At 35.9% G+C, this 16275-nt stretch overlaps 1 long non-coding RNA gene across 2 annotated transcripts in view; it reads right to left on the bottom strand.

The window, feature by feature from the left end:
- Positions 1-16275, bottom strand: part of LOC123789212 (uncharacterized) — a 290301-nt gene that overhangs the window by 174383 nt on the left and 99643 nt on the right. For both annotated transcript variants that reach the window (XR_015723965.1, XR_015723966.1), the window contains one exon: positions 3254-3368. This is a non-coding gene — a long non-coding RNA (uncharacterized LOC123789212). The remainder of the gene's footprint in view (positions 1-3253; positions 3369-16275) is intronic.

Raw genomic sequence — 16275 nt, 5'->3', positions numbered from 1 at the left:
CCAAGGCAACCCAGAGAAGGAAGAAGAGCTTCTCTTAAAGTATAAATGGGTCTTTGCTGGATTTTAACAAGCCCTCAAAGGACAGATTCCTGGAGATGTCTGAAGTTCTTCATTTAATGTGAAAATACTTTACACTTTCCCTTAAACAAAGAAATCACCCCACTGGCTAGGAGCCAGAGCTTGCACATTTTTTGAGGCACCACAGGAAAAGAGAAAAGAAGAAAGAAGGCAAGCACTCCCACATTCACCCTGGGGGAAGAATGTGCCCCACTTCTCAGAGTTCTAATCAGTGGCAGTTCTGGATCCTGATTAATGAGTCCTTCCATGCTCCTTGCTTTGCTGCCCCCTCTGCTGCTCTACAGTTTCAATTTTCACCCCAAATCTGGAAGTGCCTCCTCAGTGAAGAAAGCCCTGGGATGATGTGGCAGGAATAAAAGGGAAAAGCAGATATTAGTGCTACCTGACCAGCAGGAAATTTGAACTGTATCAACTGAGATGGCCCGAAGAGCTGTTGAAATGCAAGATAAAGTTCAGAACGGGATTACTATGTCATGTTTCTTTTCTGGGGGGGAGTGAGGGGGTACAGTCTGAGTTACAAGTTTATGAGTCAGTGTGGCACACCAGCAGTTTTTCATTGCGTCCTGCCCTGGGCCGGGACTTCTTTTGAGTCAGAGCTGTAGTGAGGCTTTCTATTTCACCTCCTAAAAAAAAGATTTTCGGTGTCATTTGGGTGGCTCAGCTAGGATAATTTATCTGTGGGTTATGATTTATTTAAATATGTGAATATGATATTCACAGACACATTAATAACAACACCTACATTGGCATACTATCCACTGAACATGTTTAGGGCTTTATACATATAAAGTAAATACATCTCTACAAGAAGGCTATATGCAGAGAAATGGAAGCACGGGGGATGTATGGGATTCGCTTATCATCTCACAGCTGAAATGGTGGTCCTTGCTTCAGACTTTGCACTTTCAAGCACTCGACCATCTGCATCTCCTTTTCAAAGAAAACCTTGATATGAATACTGATTATCATTTTCAAAGATGCATAGATGCTCCTTTTAAGAGAAACTAACATTTTATAAAAGTACAAAAGGAAGAAGTATCTAAGACAGCAACAGAGCACGGTAATTAAGAGTTAGGACTAAGTTTGGATCCTGTCTTCTGCCTGTTTCCAAGCTATGTGACCTTGAACAAATAGCAATGTTGTTAAAACTCAGTTTTCTCATCCGTAGAATGGGGATAATAACAGCAGATTTATCATAAAGAATAAATGGGGTGATGCACGTTAGGTAGCACATACCCAGGACAATAAAATTATAATAAATGGCAGCAATTAATTTAATGTCTTTAACATATACTTTTTCTAAACAATTTTATAGTGAATTTGCTCCAGTGAAATCTAAACTTTCCAATGATTTCACTCCCATAATACATATTAGAAGATTGTTCTATATATTTCAAGAATTTGAAAATGCAGGGATGTTTCTGGTTACAAAAGAAGTATGAAAATTAACCCTAGCACATCCAAATCCTGGCATCAGGCTGACAACATGAAGCAAATGATGACACTGAAACGTGATTCTCTGAGACAAATGAAGACAAGTCATGCCTCCTTCTTAGTTTGCTTCCAAAACTGTCCCTCAGTCTTAGATTTCTTCTAGGTTAGTTTACAGTCACTATGTCCCCGGACTGGCAGTGGCCTGTGGCTCAGCATTGTGGCTGCAAGCACCAAAGGAAGCTTCTTGACCAGATCACTCTAAGTCACTCTATTTCGAGCTGCCAAAGACTCTGTGGTTAAGAAGAATGGTAGAAGACTTCTATAATTTAAAACCAGGGTTTTGGGGTTTTTTCCACTGGAGTGATTCAATGTGTATTGTGTGTGCACATGTGTTCCAGTACAGATGGAGGCTCAAATGACTATCAGACCCTTTGGTGTGAGTTCAAATTTCCTGAAGGTGTTGGAATGTCTGTAAAACATCAGATGCCCTTCTGCTTCAGTTTCTTTTTTTTAATAAGTATATTTTAATTCTCTGCTGATTTGACATCTCGCTTTATTTAGGGAAAGACTTGACAATATCTTTGAAAAATGGTTTTTGGCAGGTAAGCAGTTAGATCTGATTTATCTATAACCAAAGACCAGTCATTGTGTTTGTTCATTCCCTCCCCCCCACAAAATTTTTTAAATCTTTATTCTTGTTCCAATACTATTAGTCATATTTTACAGAATCATTGGTGAGCCACTGTCATCACTCATACGATTCATTTTTCCTACTTAAACTTCAGAAATTCTTTTCAGAGAACTTGGGGAATGTTATCAATGTAAACTCTGGGGTTTTATTTCTAAGCCTTTCGATAACTGCAAAGTAGCTTCCACATACTTCACTTTGCACTAAGCCCAATTGTCAGAGAGAGCAGAAACCCTCCTGCAATGCTGTACTTTGAGTAGTGGATTCTGCAGTCAATGGCTTCCACCAGTTTCTTTTGTTTTTAATGTCTGAGAACCAAAATGTTAAGAAATTGCTGTGGGAAGAAAAGGATTTGAGGCAGACATAGTCTTCAGCCAACACCCTGTATTTTTGTTCTCAATCAAAAAATGAAGACACAAAAATAGCCATCATCAGCAACCAACCCTCCAGGCAGGCTGAAAATGTAGCTGTTGATATGACCTGCCTTCAGGTGCCTATGTGGGTTCTGTTTGCCCCAATGACTTCCCAGACTGGGATCTCTTGCTCCCTTTCCCATGGCAAAAAACACCTATGATTAGAGTCATTCCTAAGAATATTAAAGCAATGCCACTATAACAATGTAATATATGATGCTGCCTCATCAATTCAGGACAGGCTCCTTATGCTGTGGTAGCCAATGACCTCCAAGTCACAGTGATTTAAAATAATAGAAGTTTTAATTTTGTCTTATGTGCACGATATGTCCATCACTGGGGGAGAGGGATTCTGTTCATCACAGTCATTCAGAGACTTTTTTCATCATCATTCCAAAAGAAAAAAAAAATCGTTAAGAGGGTCTTACAGTCACAAACTGGTGCACAGATCCCCACACTGACACACGCCACTTGTACTCACAACTCCTGAGCTAGCACCTGTTCCATGGTCCCCACAAGCACACACAGACCAGCAAGGGCTTCCAATATGCGCCAGAAGCGGTGGGAAAGCATTTCGTAAGAGCCCTCATGACTACCAAAGTTACCTCAGAGGAGTACTGAATTTGTAAAGAGCCTTTACCTTCTTGCTTGCGAAATTCTGAAGAGTAAGTGCTGAATAAGCAGAGGTGAAGTTGAGCGGGTCTCACCAGGTTGAGAGGCTTCTTGGGATGGGAGCTGAAGGGAGAGGACCCCTGCTTGTTTGGAAACAAAAAAAACAGATGTTAAAGCAGAAATAAAAGGGAGATCAATTTACTCCACAACTTTGCTCATATCAGTTTTACTGAAAACTACATTTACTTAGTGCCAGATTTTTTAAATTTTTCAAGATTTTTATTTATTTGAGAAAGAGAGAGCACAGCAAGTGAGAGAAAGAACATGAGTGTCGGACGGAGGGGTAGAGGGAGAGGGAGAACGCAGGGCTCAATCTTAGGACCCTGGGATCATGACCTGAGCCAAAGGCAGAGACTTACCCGACTGAGCCACCCAGGAGCCCCAGTGCTAGGTTTTTTTAATGTAAATATAACATACTTTTAAAAAATAACAAAAATAATATTATATGTGAAAAAACTGTTATAAAAATGTTAAGCACGCATATTTGTGTAATACTTCAAATAACAAAGCCAGGTCATTCATTATTTGCTTCAAATTAACATCAAAAGAAAATAATTGAAATATGAAATGCACATATGTACAAGTGTCTGAGTCTGCTAAGTTTATTGTAAGTATCCTCAGGATTCACAAGTATGAATAACTACTTGCCAGGAAATCAATTTTTCTTTGAGAACTCTAAGTCGCAGCCACATTTCAGTTTGTTTCATACTTAGATGTCAATATTTTCATAATTAATTGCACTTTTATTTATAGTCACTCTCTCCAAACATGAAGCTATCCATGAGTGCCAGATTAATCAACCGTCCCTTAACAGCTAATTACTTTTCATTGCTGAATAGTATTACATTGCGAGATATACTGCAGTTGTTTATCAATTCATCTGTTGAGGAACATTTGAGTCATTTTCCAGTCTTTAGTATTACAAATAAAGGTGCTTTGAACATTTATACACAAGTCTTTGTATAGACATAAGCTTTCATTTCTATTGGGCATGTACCTGGGGTGGAATGACTAAGTGATAGAAAAGTGTATTTTTAACTTTTTAAGAAATTGCCAAACTCTTTTCCAAAATGAATGTACAATTTCCTTTGCCTTGAGCATTGCATGAGCATTCCAATTACTCCATATTCTCACAAGCACTTGGTACAGCCAGTCTTTTTAATTTGAGGCATTCTGACAGGTGTGAAGTACTTACTATCTCGTTGTGGATTTAATTTGAATTTCTCTAACACTGAACGTATTTTTATTCATTATTTAAACTATTTTCTAAGGGATCTGTTCATGTCTTTTGTTTCCTCTTTGATTGGATTGTCTGTTTTTTGTTTGTTTTTTGTAATTGACTTGTAGGAACTCTACATATTCTTGATTTAAATCATTTGTCTAATAGATGGGTTTTGAATAGTTCCTACCAGGCTGTCATTTTCCTTTTCATTTTCTTAACTATATTTTTGAAGAGTAAATGAAAAAAGAAAAAAAATATAGGCAACTTACATCATAAGTTAGATATTAGCTTCTCTAAAGGAGGGGGCTGTCCCCAAAGTTGCATTACATTCCTTCTGGGTCTAAGATGCTAGGTATCATTACGGTACGCGCAATGCACAACTAAAGAAAATCATAACGAAAAACACCACAACGGCAGTGTCCCTTTCCTGAGTACCAGGGCTGTGCCAAACAATGCAGTTGGCTACTTAGATAGGAAGTGACCGAGATAGAAGCCTGTCCAACTCCAAAATTATACAACTTTTATCTTTGCCAAAGCTAGCATATTTCTGTTAGCGTTTCATGACTAGTCTGACAGCCTGAAAAACAGTGAATAAAAAACACACATTTGTAAGCTTCCACTTCTGTGAACCCAACTCTTTTAAATACTATGATAGTGAGACAGAAAAGTAGAACCATGCAGGTAATGATCTCAAAATGTGGGATCAAATCTCTCTATATTCATCTCACTTTTTGGGAATCAACCAAGCCAATGATAGAGAATTGCATCAAATAACAAAGAGGAGTTGTTTGGTTTCATTTCTTAAGTATTTTTTCTTAATGGTTACCTAACATACTTTTAAAATATTAAAACAAACAGATACACTGTGAGGAAAATAATAGGAATTTTTAAGGTAAAATTTCAAGTTTCTGGAAAATATCATTTTTATAGTGGGTTATTTCAATTATACCCTCATGGCCCTGCGTTCTTTTTCATTGGCATTTGTCACTTGGTTCTTTCTGAAAAAACAGCTGAATACTGACTTTCAAGTCAAGGAGAGTTTGATGTTCAAGTCTTAAGTACAGGTAAAAAGTTATGCATAGGGTAAACTCTGACTTCAATGTAATCAGTTAAAATTTTCAAGCTAGTGAGATTAAATAATAAAAAAAAATCAAACCAAAAGAATGTAGAAAGTTGGGCAAATATGTATCTACAAAATATGGAAAACATTATAAGAAAATAGTAAAATGTAGCTTCAAACACAAATATGTCAGTAATCATAGTAAATGTTAATACATTAAATTAAATTCCTTATTAAAGTCAAAGAGTTTCATACTGAACTTATCAACAGCACAACTCATTGTGTTGCAAGAAATATATCTAAAAGCAAAGAAAATAATTAAAAATAAAAAATAGAAAAATGTGAAAAGTAGAAACAACAAAGCAACTGTAGTGATTAGTAACAAAATGTATTATAAGTCTGAAAGCATTAGTAGCAATAAAAGGAAAATTTTCATGGTTATAAAAAAGTTTCAATTGGCCAGAAAGATATAACAATTCTAAATACCTCGTTTTGTAGATTCAATTTTATGGGACAAAAAGTAACAAAAATTCAAGGAAAAATAGAAAATAATGTAGAATATTTTTTAAATAATAATCATATACCAAGCTATAAAGCAAGGACTAAAAATAATATAAACCATAATGTAAAAATTTTAAAGATGTCAAAACCAAATCTAGCAAAAAATAAGAATAATATTCCAATCAGGAAGGTATTATCCCAGTAATGCTAGATTGATTCAACATTTGCAAACCAATCAGTGGATTTAATTACATTAATAGGATAAATAAAATACATTATTCAGAAAAAGAATTAGCCAAACTTCGATATTCATTACTTAGAAAAACTTTTATAAAATTAAAAAAAACTTCCTTCTAAAAAAAAACAAAAACAAAAAACCTTCCTTCTATACTAAGTGTATCAACAAAAATCCATAGCCAAATACAAAATTATAAATATTAAAAGTTTTTCTCACTAATGTCCTGTTATCAATACTATGGACAACATTTTATTGGGCTCCTAGGCCATTACAATAAGACAAAAAATGAAATAAAATGTATATGGAATTGAAAGAAACAGAACTGTTACTCTTAGGGTCAGAAAATCCAAGAAAATCTACATGTAAATTATGAGAATAAGTTACTGGATAGAAGGTTGTACTAGGGTTCTTGAGGAAAAAAACCAAAATCAATAGGAAAGAAAGACAGAAAGATTTATTCTAAGAAAATGGGGTATGCAATTGTGGGGACAGGTATGAAATCTGTAGAGTAACAGGCTGGAAATTCAGGTTGGACTCGATATTGTATTCTTGAGTCTGAAATCTTTAGGGCAAGCCAGCAGGCAGAGTTTCCATACTGCAATCTTGAGGCGGAATTGTTTCTTTTGGGGAAACTTCAGTCTTTGCTCTTAAGGCCTCTTCAACTTATCAAATGTGGTCCTCCACATGTGCTTTACTCAAAGTCTAATGAGTTAAACATTAATCACATTTTTAAATAGCTTCACAACATCTTGACTGATATTGAATAAATAACTGGGCAACATAGCCTAGCCAAGTTTCCACATAAAATTAACGATCACAGTCTACCTCTTGTTGTCAACTTGGCACCCCTACACATCTCCTTAAACCGTATTTAATCTCTAAAGACATTATCAAAATCATACTTCTGCCTAATGTGATACAACTATCCTGTGTGCAACCCAGAATTCACTAATTCTTTTACCTGAAGATGATGCAAAATCTTTGGTGATAGTCACTCTTCCCTTGGTATCCTGTAACTTAAATTCTATGATGTAAAGCTAACAAAACTCAAATATTATATATGATGTTAATAATCTGATATAAGAAGAAAAAATAGGATTGAATACACACGCAGAGACACACACAAGTATATTCGTTACAAAATAAGGAAGAAATAGTTATAACAATTACAATTCTGCACTTGATCACCTGGTTGTGGCTGTATTTCTAACTACCTATTCCCTCTATCCATTCCATATTCTCTTAGCCCCCAGGAAGCATCTCAGTGGAGCATGGTTCTTTACCTGGTACAGTGACCCAAACATCCATTCATGAAGGTTCTAGGCCATCAATAGTCCTGCCTGAACTGTGTTGTTGTAGGTTTTTTTTCCCCCCTTATTTATTTGACACAGTGAGAGAGGGAACACAAGCAGGAGGGAGTGGGAGGGGGAGAAGCAGGCTTTCTGCCAAGCAGGGAGCCCAATTTGGGGCTCGATCCTAGGACCCTGGGATCATGACCTGAGCCAAAAGCAGACACTTAACAACTGAACCACCCAGGCACCCTGCACTGTTGTAGTTTTAATCACAGAGCATGGTAGTAGTAGGAGATGCCCAAGAGAGCTTCCACATTTCAGACATTCTCTTACTTACTTTCATGTTATAGTAGCAGTCCAATTTCCTCCTGGAAATCAATCACCCCCACCAGTATATTAACTCCCTACTTTGCCTATTGATTTACAAGCATGAGGAGCCTAAAGTGGCCAGGTGGCAGGCTTAACTTCCAGTTCAATGGAATCATGCTGTGTCTCCTGATGGAAGCATTTCTTCCTTGAAAACTAGGACCCCTAAACCAGCAAAACCTAAGACGGTGAGGGCAGGGAAGAAAATTTTTGCTAGTGAATCACTACGGGTAATTGTGAGTGGAGCTGCTTCCATTTCCACCCCTAGATTCCTGGACCCATGAGTCCTGAATATGAAAGATATAGCATCGTATGTTGGGCACTGATTTTTCAAGATTCCTCAATATATCATCATATCATATCATAACATATTATTTAATATATATTATATATATGGACATATAGTTAATATGTGTATACTTATCTGTGTATATATTATATACTCAAACATAGGTATATATATGTACATAGGTACATGTTTATGTGTATATATATTATATACTCAAATGTAGGCATACATATATACATACCTATCAGGGAATCTTGAAAATACTAAGAATAAAACACAAATTAAAGAATGAGTTATGAACTATGATACCATTTTATATAATATATGAAAGCACACATCACAATAGTAAATATTGTTTACAGATATACAAATAAGTAGTAAACTATTAAAACCTAGACAGAAAAGATACACAAAATGCAAGGAGAGGGTTATTTTTGAATAGGCAAAGTGATATGATTGGAGAGAGTTATAAAGAGACCTTCAATTATAAAGTTGTTATTTGAAAAATTCTGAAGCAAATATGGGGGGAGGTAAACACACATTTTTCAAGTGCGGCATGTGAGTCAATGGTATGGACTGAACTCTGTCCTCCCAAAGTTCATATACTGAAGTCCTCAATTAAATATGGTGATATTTGGACATGGAGCCTTTAGGTGGTAATTAGGTCCAGATGAGGTCATGAGGGTGGAACCCTCATGATGGACTTGGTGCCCTTATAAGAAGAGACATCAGAGAACTGGCTCACTGTCTCTCCACCATGTGTGACTACACCCAGAAGGCAGCCATCTGCTGGCCAGGAAGAGAGCTCTCACCAGAAGTCTACCCTGCTGGCACCCTCATCTCAGACTTCAAGCCTCCCATAGTATGAGAAAATAAACTTCTGTCTTTAATCCACCCAGTTTATGCTATTTTCTTACGGCAGCACAATCTAAAATAATCAGTATATTATTTGTAATATAATTCCTCATATTTAGAAAATCACCCTCCTTTTAACAAAATTCGTTGCTGTGAATACCAAGGTCATGTTGCGCAAAGAATACATAGGGAAATGGAATAACACAACAATTAAAAGTCAGTGAAAGCATTCTTCAAACTTAAATTATTACATAAGTATCACGGATTATGAAATCCGTGAAGGCAGGAATTGCATGAAAATCCACAGCGCCAAATGCAATACCTGCCATATACCAGAATATGAAGAGCATATAAATTAAACAAATTATATAACTACCCAAGGAAATAAACTTTACAACCAATGTTCTTCTGAAATCCCATAAGAGATAAAGCTATAACAACAGCAAACAAATATTTCTTTTCAGGGACTTATTATCATGTAACATGTTTTCCAACTTTTAAAGTTACTATAAGTAACATGGACCTCTTGGTCTGATAAAACCAATCTTCCAATATCCTCTTTATACAAATGACTAAATACGGCTTTCCCTGCTCTCTTTATAATTCTTTACAATTTCCCTTCCCTAGCCTTCTTTCCTTGTCCAAAATTGGATTCTTTCATACTAAATGGGGGCATGTGATAGCTTCCTTCTTTGCCTTCTTTTCAGCTAATAGTCCCAAAGAGACTATTACCATTTTTATTTTGTATCAGTCCTAAGAGGCATACTTGAACTTCTTTAGGAAAGTGATCACATTTAATTTATTAACTTGCATCACACAGAAGTTCAGATTTTTTATTGATAAGCTGTCACTGTAGAGAATCACGTCTGGAGTATGGACCTGGATAGTATTCTTAGATATGGAGCTATCAGGGAAATTTTAAAAAGGAAAGTGTAAGAATTGTATATAGAGGTCTTTTTTCCCCTTTCTTTTCTTTCTTCTTTTCTTTTCCATGCTCTCTAACATATGTATTTATACTTTCACTAACTTTCCAAACATGTTAATTCAAATTGGTCTCCTAAGTATTCCCTCCTGTTGTGGCATTTGGCTGTATAGTAAAACGAGTAGCTGCCACAGAGCATTTGCTAATGCTTCCTTCCTCAAAGGGAGATTAGTACAAATTTAAGTTTGTGTTAATCCCCACCTGAGGCAAGATAGTCTCTGTTGTATTTTGGTGAATCAGATAATTGCTACAACAGTTTGCTCTTATTTGCATGATATAGACTACAGCAAAATATTTGCACTGAGTTATTAACCTGTTTTCCAGTAAATGGTGTTTACTTATGGCCTTGTACATGTGGTATCTATTAAGAAACATCCCCACAAATGGGAGCTTGCTTACTTGTTAAATGGAAAACAAAATGTCAAAAATAATTGGGAGGAAAGTAAAAGTAAATGGCAAATGTTGACAGGCATGAGGCTTAGTCAAGTTATCAAAAATGCATATGACTTAGACGTTAATAAATGAAATATTAATAACAGTTTTTCAGGCTTGACCGGGACTATTTATGGCAAGATTTCAACATTGCTTCACACAATATGACACACTTACATTTTTTCAAGGCAGTTAAAATTTCAATTATAATGTAATACACATTTTATTAGCCAGTTAGTAATACTGTAGAATAATTGGAATAGGCAGTGAATGATTTATAAAATGAGGACAATGATTCTACGAGACCTTCTTCAATTTAAGAAGAAAAAATTAATAAACATTTTTTATATAAGGGAGAACACCATCTTCCATGGTTTTGTTATTGTTGAATTTATAGCTTATATTTCAGCTGTCTTTAAAAATGATTTGAGATGGTCTAGCATAAACATAATGCAATCCATGTTAATTAAAAATGTTTTTTTTTTTTATGTTTTTAAATGTGAATGATCAGAAGCCACTTGGGAGAGGAGAATCTTAGTACTTTGGTCAAAGGATAAAAGTGGTATCTCATCAAGTGTTTTCTGCTCAGAAAGAGAACTGTCATTGCTGTCATCACACGTGACATCAGATCCAGTATCAAAAATGTTCAACTATCCTTCTGCAAGACCATGCTACTCAGAACTTGAGCAAGAATTCCCTTTGGGAAATTGTTTAGCACTTACCTCATTCATAGTATGAAAAAATGATGGGAACTGACATGACGCCAAAAAATGTTGCTACCACTAATAAGTAAGACTTTTGAATTATGCCACCACTCAGTCCTTGATGTAACAAAGTATTAGAACACAGATTCCAAGACTGAAAGAAATTTGGAGAGGTATACTATGTCTATGGATAAGTAGAAGAAAGAACTGGAAAATACCTATAACTTTGGATCTTTAATTCTCCAACTCACCAATTTTCATTGATAGATGATACAAGAATACTGTATTTCTGTTTTTTATTTAATCAAACTAATTTCAAAATTGAGTTCCCATCCTGTAAGGATGGTGGAAAATACCACCTCAGCTTTTCTGGGAGTTTCCCTACCCAGAGTAGTACAAAGGTCCCAATGTTAAGAAATGGGAAATCTCTCTGGTCACTTGTTGGCACCTGAGATTGGCTACCCTAGGGAGGAGTGATATCTTTTGCTTTCAGGAGCCCTAGTGCTCCTTTTAGGCATATTTGGAGAGCTGAGAATCCGCTTCTCAACAAAGTGTCAGACGCTTGTGTGACCTATGGATCTTTATCCCCTCTCCTGGGTCACAGAAAACAACAACATATTTTTCTGCTTTTCAAAGGCATACCCCTGTCTTCTGCCTCCATAGAACCCCAACAGCATACCTTCACTAATTCCAGAAGAAGTCTACATTATGCAGCTTCTATTTTCTGCCCTGAAAAGATCTCCGAGAAAAAGAATAACAAAGACAGCTCTCTGCCTAAAATGAAGAGAAGAGATAATTTCTAGGGAGCACAAATGCTATTTAATATTTAAACTAAATATTGCCAGAAAAATGATTTTAAAAAACGAAAAGTTTGTCAAAAAATTTTAATATTAACTAAACCAAAATATGCAAGATATTTTATCTTACCTTTTCAATGCAACCCATTCTAGGAGGTCATGGAGCACATGATGTAGTTTTTTTTCCTATTAATTTTTGTTTGGTTTCTTTGAATTCAAACTAAAATTGACCTTATCACTCACTAGACTTTACTCTCTAATCTCTCTCTGATCCAGTAATTTCTCCTCCCTTGTCTGCACTAGTGATTGCACTGCCAAGGTAAGTCCTGAGACATCTCTTAAAGCAAACAAACAAGCAAAAAAACCAAAATAACTCAATCCATGTAGGCAATCACTCACAGTGCCCTCTATGCAACCTACAGATCCCCATCTCTCTGTTTGTATGTAAAGTACTTCACTAGGATATGGTATGGCTCTTCTTCTACACCTGGAGAAACCTCCAATATTCTCTAAGCCCAGGTTAAGACCTACCTACCTTCTTCAAAAAAGTGTGCCTCAATTTTTATTTACTTATTTTTTTACAGACAGTGGCTCCTCTTATCTGAAAACTCCCAACTTTACTTTTCTTCCACCATTTATTATTTCCCTGAGTATATACTTGTTTTAGCCATCTTGTTTTTGCACTTCTCATATTTTTTTTAAATTTCTTGCACTTCTTGTATTTTTAAATCATTCATAGTATTGATGAACTTTTACCTATGTGTTTTTAGACCATGAGCTTTGAGTATGAGGCTATGATTCTTCTTTGTAGACCCCTATGCATGCCCTGTGAAACTGTTTCATCCTGTCTTCAAGATGTCTATGAGTGTACAGCCACACCTCAGCCTGGTGACTATGGAAGAATTTAGAGAAAAAAATGTTTACAGCATAAATTAACATAGAATAAATTAGGCAAGCATAGTTATTTGATTCCTTTATAATTTTCACATAATACATTAATATTTTAAATGTGTTCCAAATAAATGCATATATATACATATATGTATATGTACAGCTTTTCTTATCAATAAAATGGCTTAGTACACATCTTGATTTTTTTTTTATATAGACTTGGAGAAAGGGATCCCACATTCTTCTGGAACAGAGAAATGGGAAAATCAGTTAGTGTGGGGATATCTTTTCTCCAAGAGAAAACAGAAACCTTCCTCCAGCAACCAAAATCCAATCCGATTTTGAAAAGCACATTTTATGCATATAAAAATGGATAATACTTGAATTATCCATTCATCAAAGCATTGAACTCAAAAACTAACTTCTGCCCTCCAGGATGGCGCCATTGCACATTTCTGCTCCAGAATAATTCGTGTGGATATATCTGGCAGCCAAACATGAAAGTGTGGGTGCTGAGTGGCTGGCAGCTGGCCCAGTATTTAACCCTGCTGTTTTAGAATGCCATAAAATAAGCACAATTTAATCTTTCCAAATCATTTGGTCAGTGACTGTGATTTCCACAGAAAATAACTTCAAAGAAGACAGGCACCTTTGTTGATGCTTGTTTAAGCAGCTTTGAGTGCCAATGTATTTAAGAATAGGAAGCACAAACCTCAAAGCCTGTAATACATTCTTGGGATTATATACCAAGGGGATGTATAGACTGGCCTATTAAATTTCCCTGGTGGTAAGGATGTGCTTAGATTGATACAAGTAAGAAATTATGTCATCAGATAAAAAGGATGGCTCAGTCTGTAGAGCATGCCACTATTGATCTCAGGGTTGTAAGTTCGAGCCTCATGTTGGGTGTAGAGATTACTTAAAAATAAAATCTTAAAAAAATAAAAGTCATGACAAGCAGATAGATACTGCTTGTTAAAAATCTATGGAAGTAGAGACCTTGCTATAGATACTGAGAAGGGACTGTGGTTGCCAGAGGTGGGGGTGGGTGTGGATGAAATGGGTGAAGGAAGTGAAAAGGCACAAACTTCCAGTTATAAAAGAAATGAATCATGAAGATGTAATGTAAACATGGCAACTATAGTTAATAGCACCATATTGCATGTTTGAAGCTGGTAAGAGAGTAAACCTTAAAAGTTCTCATCACAAGAAAAAACAATTTTTGTAACTGTGTGGTGACAGATGTTAAGTAAACTTAATTGTGATCATTCAAAAATATATACAAATATGAAATCATTATGTACACCTGAAACTAACATAATGTACATTAATTATACCTGAATTAAAAAAAAAACAGAGACTTTGGTACAAAAAAACATAAATCAGTGTATAAAATTGTGATGTTTACTCGTGACCCGGAAAAAACCCAAACAGTTCTTTAGGATACTCTCTGTAATAACCTCATTTAATTTATGACATGGATCTGAAATAAAGATTGTATCCTTATGTCTTATGGTTAGTCGGAAACATAATAAACAACTATTTTTTAAGCTGTCATTTGACAGTTTTGGAGAATATTACATGATTTATTTCAATAACTGTATCCATTTTATGTGGAGACAAACTCTAGGGAAAGTAACTGATCTCCCTTGATTAAAGCTGAGAATCTATTTCAGATTAAGGAAACCAAACTTTATACATTCTATCATGTAGGACCCAGTTATGATAGTTAAAAAATTTTGTTATCGTCAGTAAAACTCTGAGGTATGGTTTATTATTAAGATCTTCTCATCTTCTCTTGATTAAAACAAAATGTATGGAAGAACAAAAATGCATTATTTTCCCAACGCATTTATCTAATTTAGACTTACACATACACAGAGTAGTTTAAACCAAAATTACTTCTGGGATGCCTGGGTGGTTCAGTTGGTTAAGCGTCTGCCTTTGGCTCAGCTCAGGATCCCAGGGTCCTGGGATCAGGTCCCCAGTCAGGTTCCCTGCTCAGCGGGGAGCCTGCTTCTCCCTCTGCCTGACACTCTCCCTGCTTTGCTCTCTCTGACAAATAAATAAATATAATCTTTTAAGAAAAGAAACAAAATTACTTCTTCTAATATCAATAGCACAAGGCAATTTACCTTCTTTATCTCACCACTGAAGACCAACATAGATAAGTCACATTACATATTTTATTAAGCCCTCTAAGATCATTTCTGTCATTAATTTTGTCCATTATTTGTTGTGTAAATATTCTTTCATTTTCTGATGACAATTTTTAATTCTCTTCTCAGTCTCTTATATAAGTCAACCCACTTCTTAGATTTTTAGTTCCTTGACCTCTTTCTCTCATACATTCATTGCCAATCCATATTTATTTTCTTCCCTACTTGAACTGGGCTCCATGATTTGTCCCAATACTACTCTCAAATTCCTTGCCCCTTGAATATCTTTCTGTTTTACTTTTTAGAGGGTCAATTTCTATCTCTGGCTTATTCCAACCAGTTACTTTCTCTGTTACTTTCTACCAGTGATTACCAGGAAAAATAAAATGTCCTAACTCTATTAATAAATGCCATTACAAACATGATATTAGCTGGAGCTATCTTCATAGGAATTCCCATTTCACCATTTATGTTCTTCTCATACCTACCTGATTCACTCTTTACAAAACATCCATCTTCCTAAATCACAGGGCAAAATTTCCTCTTCCCACACCCCACAGGGATAGGGGTCTGGATCACCCCACGAGGAAAGCAACCTAGACTAAGAAAGCTACTCGTTGAGGGTGAGGGGCATCTAAAACAGGTGGTAGAGGAAGGGATAAGAGTATTAATTACTCTCTAAAAGTTGACTTAATGAATAACCCCAGAATAAACCTAACATTTTCTGATTCTTCATGTAGTAGGAGTCTTACCTTTTCTTAAAGAGTGATGTCAATTATTCCTACAGTATTGTGATTCATTTGCTTTCCTCATGGTCTCTGGCATAAGGAGCCTCAAGTAACTGATTGATAGCTGTACCACAGAATTCAATGGGACTATTACTGTGTATAATGATGGAAGAAGTCTCTTTTGAGAACCAGAATCTCTCGATTCACAAAGCCTAAATTTGTGGCAATGAGAAGCACAAGGACCCCAAGTATGTCACTGGGAGTGATGGTAACGGGGAATATTCTTACTTAGACTACTTGGATCCCGGATCCATGTGTTCTCCTTGAAGATGAAAACCTAAGATAATGGTTTGATATAGAGTGTCCACTCAGCCCTGAGAATAATCAGTCCTGGAGGAGGATCCTCAGAGGATATAATTTCAAACTTGTGCCTCAGCTGTATCTTTAGGAGGCCACGATGGTGTGCTCCCAGGC

This window comes from Ursus americanus, chromosome 3 (assembly GCF_024610735.1).
Source record: "Ursus americanus isolate L20-20 chromosome 3, mUrsAme1.1.p, whole genome shotgun sequence".
Lineage (NCBI taxonomy): Eukaryota > Metazoa > Chordata > Mammalia > Carnivora > Ursidae > Ursus > Ursus americanus.
Note: the sequence above shows the minus strand (reverse complement) of the source record. Positions and strands in the feature narration are given on the sequence as shown.